General features: G+C 32.6%; 1 protein-coding gene across 1 annotated transcript in view; it reads left to right on the top strand.

Annotated features, from left to right (window-relative positions):
- Positions 1 to 2,515: 2,515 nt before the first annotated feature.
- Positions 2,516 to 7,945, top strand: part of Trpm (transient receptor potential cation channel, subfamily M) — a 610,587-nt gene continuing 605,157 nt past the window's right edge. Inside the window, exon 1 of the mRNA XM_085944074.1 lies at positions 2,516 to 2,844. The gene's annotated coding sequence lies outside the window, so the exon portion shown is untranslated. The remainder of the gene's footprint in view (positions 2,845 to 7,945) is intronic.

Below are 7,945 nucleotides of genomic sequence, written 5' to 3'. Positions count from 1 at the left end.
TTACGATAAACAAATTAAGTATACATTAATATAATTTTAATGTAATAATTTATAGAAAGCCGTAGAATTATAATAAATAATTTTATCGAAATTTCTGATGAATTCTTATTGAAAATATTCACCAATCAGAAGACACTCACCATGTTAATTGTTTATTTTATTCGTTTTCATATTTCTCACTGGTGAGGTTCGCGCCTCCTTTTAAATGCCTTTGTTATATCTCTTCTTCCAGTAAGCCATGCATTCCATCGTCCGAATCGCTGGATTAATTTTAAAGACTCGTAGCGTTCTTCAGTTGGTCGGGCCATCGAGTTTCCTCTTGACTTGGCTGTGAGATTTTCTAAAGATCAGATTGCAGAATTCTCTGGATACGTATTTTAGAGAGCAGCACCTATATTTTATTGATTTTGTCTTTATCGCAGAGCAGATTATTAAATATAAATGTAAAAACCATCGCCATAGACTAAGGTTTTGAAGCAGGGTAATTTATGACAGCCAGGCTATAAAACCAAAGTATAACATTAAATTTACGAGAATACTTTAAATTATATTATTATCGGTTCCATGAATAAACATAGCAGTGATAAACAGAACTATGACAATGAACTATGAACATTCTGTTATACCGCACCCAACGGGGTTAGCCAATTCACATTTTGTATTTTCTCTAATCTTTGTCGAGTTATTTATCGTCTTTGCCATGAATGGAATCATTCGCATACACGCCATACACCATTAGTTACCTATTAATATGTTGTAGGAAACACAATAAATTAGAGCGGTGAAATCCTAAATTAATATATTATGTTAAATATCTATAATCAATATTTGTGATATTTTAGGGATAAATTTGGTAAATAAACGGATTTATGTGAAACACTTAAAATAATATTTGATCTAGAAATTTTAGACAATTTCAAGAATCAACTAATACAAAACCCAGTATTTTACCTACTAATATCATTATTCATAAACCGTACTGCGACCATGTCAATAGCATGGTAAAAGTTGTTGAACTTTCCATAAATCATTGGTCTATACTTGAATATTATCAGACCGTCATTTCAGAAAAGCTTCGAGGATTAATTGATTCAATTATTGGTTAATAGTATTCACATGATGAGTTTACAGACTAGATCACTGGAACATCTATCAAATACATTCTAATATTATTGTCTGAAAGCTAGATAATTAACCAATATATACTTTTAATAATCAGCCTTTCAACATAATGACATGTATGTACTTAAACAAGTCCGATGGATAGATCTAATAAAAATACGGTAAATTTTTTGTAGGTATATATACCAGTAGCGAAGACTCCATACTAGGCGATTATTTGAAGCCCACCTTCTTTAGAAAAATATTTTTTAATTGCATATTGACTTATTTATATAATCACTTGATTATAATTTCTATAAAATAATTTATTTTGCCAGCGAGAGATGCCGTATCTGTAGGAATGTATTACACAGATAATTATTACAAAACAATCTTCAAAGGCTTTTAAAAATATACCACAGCGCGCCACATGTCTTGACGTAAATAAAGGTCGGATTATGTTTTAAATAATTCTCAATTTTTTTCATATGGTCTTTACGTTACGTAGCCCCGCCCAGTCTATCGAATTGTATGAACTAAGGTAAGCTCCGATCGCAGAGCCTAAAACCATTTTAGGTCAAACGATATTAAATAATTTAAAAAATAATTTCTATGGTGTTTAATTGAATATTAATAAACATAGACTGTTTTTAAAAATAAAAAAAGGTTTTATCTAATGATTTTTGATGTGTATAAATGTTTTGAAAAAATACCTAATTTAAACTGATCGCTTAATTTTATGTCGTCAGTGAGTTTTTGAAGTTTCATTAAATTAGTGTGTTGTTGTCATTAGTGTGTACCTATTCATTAGTAGTAATATCGTATTATCTTCTTATTTATCGTAAGTAAACCTGACAAGTATGTTCTTTTTATCATGTCTCCACAGTCTACCTCTTTCCAAAAGTCACCCTTCGCCACTGATATAATATACCATACTATGCACAGTCAAAAGACTATTGGACCCTTTGGGAAAAACACTAAAGTAAGTTGCATTATGTTAATCATTACCGATTCAATTTAGAAAATTATTAAGTTAGGAGTATTTCTGTCTAGAAACACAATGATATATTATATTATGTTTATTTAAATTCATTGTACCTACCTAATATTATTTTTAATTGACTTCGTTTGAAAGTCCCTGATGCGCTTACTGGCCCACGGACGTCTGTCGTAGCCTCAGCCATACCTTTATACAACCAGAACTCACAAAGAGTTCCGTTCTTAATGCAAAATACCAGTATAAGCCAACAAATCCTTCTAAGTTTGAATGTAAAATATTGTTTCAAATGGTATACTGTAAAAAAAATTAACATAGCGTGATTATTCTGGATAACAACTACGGTAAAATGCGAGAAATGTCTCGGATCAGCACAGAAAGCGTTAAAAAATCCCAGTATTTGCTTTGCCTTGTCGTTGGATGGGTGTTCGCGAACCGTTGCCGTTTTCGTTTGTATCGCTTATGTCAAATACAAGGCACTCGTGATGTGTTGTCCTCACTAATCAATGACAAACGACGGTGACAATTAGCGGTAACACGATTCTGTGCCCTGCATAACGGGACACTAAAAATTCGCGTATATTCCCGAGGCCTGTGCCGACGATTTAAAGTTTTCATTTCGAAGTTTTAACTCGACCGTGGAGTGATAAGTTGGAAATAGATCTCTGTTCGCTGGCGAAAAATAAATTTATGCCAAGTTTGTCATTCATTTTTGTTGTGTACATAAACTCAGGCGTGTTTTGATTGTAGGTGTATTTCACTATTTGCTCCGAGAGGTGAAATTAATGTGTTATCAACGAGTTTGTGTTCTCTTATCAGCGGAATTGCATTGAAATCGTAAGGTAAACTTCTTGTGTGATTTCAAAACTACACACTGCTAGACGTACATAATTAAATATTAATAATATCAACAATTGCGTTCAAAACAACAAATCATTTAAGTTGATTTATCTTGTCATATCTGGAACCTGTGTCCAGAAAACAATCTTTAAAATCAAATAATTATTTCCTATTGCCCTTTCCCTGTGTCCAATCGACCAAGTGTCACCAATAAACGACATGTGTTTATTAAAGTAAACCCCTATAATATTTTCCATTTTGACTTAAGAGCATACTTCAGTGAAACGGCAAATAATTTTCAGCAATAGGTGGGACGCAATTTTGCATGCGTTGCCAGTCGGAGAGCGATGGTCGACCTGTGAGCACGTCAATTTGTTTTGTGATGGCGTTGGAGGAATAAATTCTTAAATCGTGTAAAGGTTACTAAAAAACGATACGTAATTACTCGAAAAACAAAACATGTCAATGAATATATTATTATTATTACTTGCATAACAATAAACATAACATTAAATGGACGCATTTTTATGACAAATTATGTTTTGTTCGTCACGCGTCGTTTGCACAATCTGCGCGTCGCGTAGTCACGATCGTTTTAGATCATGCCTCAGCTGAAGTATAGCCTTAATTTATAATCATATAGCATTTGAACAGTTACGACCCTAAGCAAAGTGTCGCCCTTAACCAGACTTAGAATACCTACCGTCCACTTTAATTTTTAGTTTCAACTTTTCTACAAGTTAGGTTTTCGGCTGAATAAACGAAAAAACCTTTAAATTAACAATACAGCCCATCCACTGAGAATTAGAGCATTTCTAAGAAACCTACTAAAACAGTGGTGGTTATAAGTATGTGGAGGCCTGCGGCGCTAACAGATTTGGAGTCGTCCTAGGCGGAAAGTTACAATGGGTACTACACTAGTTATACAGTCGATAGTTTGTAATGAAGTGACAGCATGTATTGCTTCATGAAAAATTGCCTTTGCTCTCAAAATTTTCATTATTGTATTCATTCCTCCATGTGCCGCCCATACGCAACGTTTGACCTGCGTACCCCCATGTGACGTCACTGTGTTGGAGAGTATCACGTAAGAATAGTTAAATCTGCCCCTGGGGTCGATGTAGACAATAAATAGTATTGGTGACTAATCGAAAAACTGAGAATTGATAAGGGACCAAGTTCATGGGTAACAAAAATTACTCCTCGTCCAGAATTAATACTATTTCAAATGGTTCTTACTTGACTGGTACAGTGACGTCCCTAGGCAAAGTGCAGCTCTTAGGCAGACTGCCATCCCCTTTAGTGTCAATTATATTTCCCTAAACAAATATTTAATGATGATAAAAATAGATGGCAACATAGACCACATTTTTATTTCCTGGAATAATGCGGTCAGTTCCATGTTGTGTCATATATATATACATTTTGATTATATTGTAACAACTGCTTATAAAACATCCATGAATGTTAAATTAAAAAATGATAGCTTATACTTTTCAATCGTATTTTTATTTATGATAGTAAGTATGCACAGTACAGCATGGTGGCTATGATATATTCTAAAAATATTTAGCTACATAATTTTAATAAAATAGAACCTGAAGAACAAGTGAATTCAAGTCAAATTAACAGAACGATTGCATAAGAAATACCTACACGATATTTGTAGTACATATAACTCTACCAATATTTGTGGGGATGCACCTTATCTGCAGCATCTATGGACTACACTTCACTGATCTAATATAATATATCCCGATGCGCGTTTCCCTAACGCAACACGTCACAACCGATTCGAGAGAAAAATTAAAAGGGGGCCTCCGATAGTTAAAACCTGCTAAGTACTCAGTTATTAAATTATATTGAAATTTGAAAAAAAGATATATATTTCTCATAAACTGCGTGGAAAATATGTATTGCCCAAAGCATAGCTAATCCCTGCATAAAAGTAGGGCTTCTAATAGCTCCTGATTATATGATATATATTAGTATAAATAGGTTAATTAAGTAAATATATACGAGAAAAGTGAACAAAACAAAAAACATGCACCATCTATGTAAATTTGTATCTTTGACATCGATTTATTTGAAATTAACTTGAAGGGACTTTATGTAGGTATCTAGATAATGAAAAATAAAAATTGTTTGAATGCATTGATTTATTTGAAAAATTAAAATTAGATTCCTCATTTTTTATCGTAGGGGGGTCTCAAAATCAGTCAGTGGGTCGGGCCTCTACGTCACTAAACTCGCCACTGTATATATCTTATAATTTGTCTTTGATAATCTCATATATTTACGTATAGGTATATTTAATTGGTTGTCATAATTGTTTTACCTAAGTATATTAAAGTCTAAAATTGTATTGAGTTATTCCATGAAAGATTGCAAGTAGTCTCATTCTTAAATGAGTCAAAAAACCCGCGCGGTTTCTGTGTGTTTCTTGGGTTTCGTATGGGGTATTTTCTACCTTTGTTATGGATGTGTCGGCGGTTACCTGCAGCGGTTAGATAACACAACATTACCTGTGGCAAAATTGATTATTAGCAAAAGGTGAGAATCTATTTGTGATGAAAAGTGTGTTAATATAAATCGCTATCAACATCAATTCGATTTTTATGACAAGATTCTTCACCCGAATGCCTTTAAATTTTATTCCTATTATGGGGTGCTACGCTAAAGGGACACTTAAATAAAAAACAAAGCCTTTTTTACGTAATACTTTACAATACAAACTGGAAAATAATAGATTAGAGTGATTAGACGTACTTACTTATATTATTAATTACTTCTAATTAAACAATTTGTTTCTAATATCAAACATGTCAGATCCTACATCATGGTACGAAAACGCCATCCAAGCAACATTTTCAACTATTATTTAATTAAATCGTGTCCGGATACTTGTACGTATGCAGTTCGTTGTATCACACTTCACCCTGAAATGTTGTATCGGAAATATATGGCCGTATATTAAAGCGATACTTCAGTGAAACGGCAAATAATTTTCAACTATAGGCGCGACGAAATTTCGGACTCGATGGCAGTCTGAGAGCGCACGTCGAGGTGTGAATACGAAAAATTATTTCGTGAAAGCGACGGGGGTATTAATTCTTAAATCGTGTAAAGATGACTAAAAACGTTACCCATTTACTTTAAAAAGAAAACATGTCAATGCATATATTATTATTGTTACTAATAGAACAATAAACAGAACATTATATGGACGCATGTTGGATTTATATGACAAATTATAGTTCGGTCGGCATGCGTCATTTGCACCCGCGACCCGTAATCCGCGCATCGCCTAGCCACGATTTTTTACACCATGCCTCAACTGAGGTACAGCCTTAAAGACCGTCCAACCTCTTTGGGTCGTATAGTACTGACATAAAATTCATGTCTAAATAAAGCACGGTTTTTGTCGATTTACACTTTACAAGAAGCCAGCACCAAACAGATTTTGAAAATAGGCGATATACTGGATTATTTGTTAGGTTATGTTAGGTTTTCATTCTTGAATTCATGAATTTTGCCAAAGTCAGCTATGAAAATTGAATTAATGTTCATATTGAATCTATACGGTCATCTCTTTCCGATAAGAAAGCTCACGGTGAACTGTGCCACGGTTAAATGTTTTACGTACAATTTACATGTAACCCATTGAAATACTTCGCGTAGGTACTTATCTTGTGATTGTAAGTGATATAAATGTACTTTACTGTATATAATATAATGAATTAAATACTTACTAAAATATACACGTTTTTCACTATTTGCGCTAATTACTTGAATATTGATCGTTCTATATTTGATAATATTCAACAATTCAACCCTACCGAACGTCTAGATTCAAAACCCAAAATAAATAACACCACGTTTCATCATGTGTGGTAAACAACGTTTTTGTTTGTCAAGCGAATTTAACTGATCGATTATAACATTGGTTTATCTTTTCCGTTGTATTTTATTTTTGAATAAGAACATTATGATGACATTTTTTTATTAGCCGATAGCCGATTTATTGTAACAAATATTACCAAAATAAAAATGATTTTAAATAATCATTTAACATTTAGGTAAACATTTCTTTCGTTACTAGCGCTCGAAATGGACAAGAGAGCACCGGATCGCTGCTCGTGTTCGTTAAATCCCCCTGGATTATCGCCCGTCTTGTGGATAAATGAAATATTTCATTCCGATTCGTAAATTATTAAAAAGTAACATAATATTATTTACTTTTAATATATTTTTTAAAGATTATATGAAACTAATCGGAATCATACGAGTAGTAAAAAAATAATGTTTATGACGTGACGTATTAAATCTAAATTTTATTTAACATTAATATGTATGCGTGTCCCAAGACTGTGTTATTCTATTTAACCACCTGAACTCGGTAGGTACATAACAAAACAATTTAATACACTTATTTTTGTAAAATACATAAAATTATTACATTTTCACCCTTAACGGCCCACATGCCCAACGTAGGTCAAAATTGAGATTTTATGGTATTTTCAAAGTATTAGCCTGAACATTCCTTAAACGTTGTAGATAATCTATTTATAATTTTGGAACCTTGTTATCTTTTATATTTATTATAAACATTTGACGACTGCATAAAGTGTTTTTATTACATAAAATAGTATTCTTTTAAACCTCTCGATCTAATGTTTTAGAATGTCATTATTTCAGTACATCCATGTGCAGTGGTGTTAAGATTTTTTAGATTTACGAATTTTTAGATGCCCAAAGGATACCAAAACTATTATGGTTTTGTTTAGGCAGGGTTTAATTGATTTTTTTAAAATCTAACCAACACCATCTGTAAATTGTAGACTTAGTTTAATGAAAACAAATAAATATGACTGACAAAGTTTAGTGTGCATCATTTATGTCGAATTATATCAGCCTACCTCTACTCTTTGCCACTGTTGTGTAGGTAGGAAACTTTTTCAATATTTTGAAATGATTACTTTGGGTTTATTGAATGAAACCAAACAA

Source organism: Rhyacophila brunnea, unplaced genomic scaffold (assembly GCF_057557595.1).
Source record: "Rhyacophila brunnea isolate RB1 unplaced genomic scaffold, BYU_Rbru_1.0 scaffold_16, whole genome shotgun sequence".
NCBI classification, from domain to species: domain Eukaryota; kingdom Metazoa; phylum Arthropoda; class Insecta; order Trichoptera; family Rhyacophilidae; genus Rhyacophila; species Rhyacophila brunnea.
Note: the sequence above shows the minus strand (reverse complement) of the source record. Positions and strands in the feature narration are given on the sequence as shown.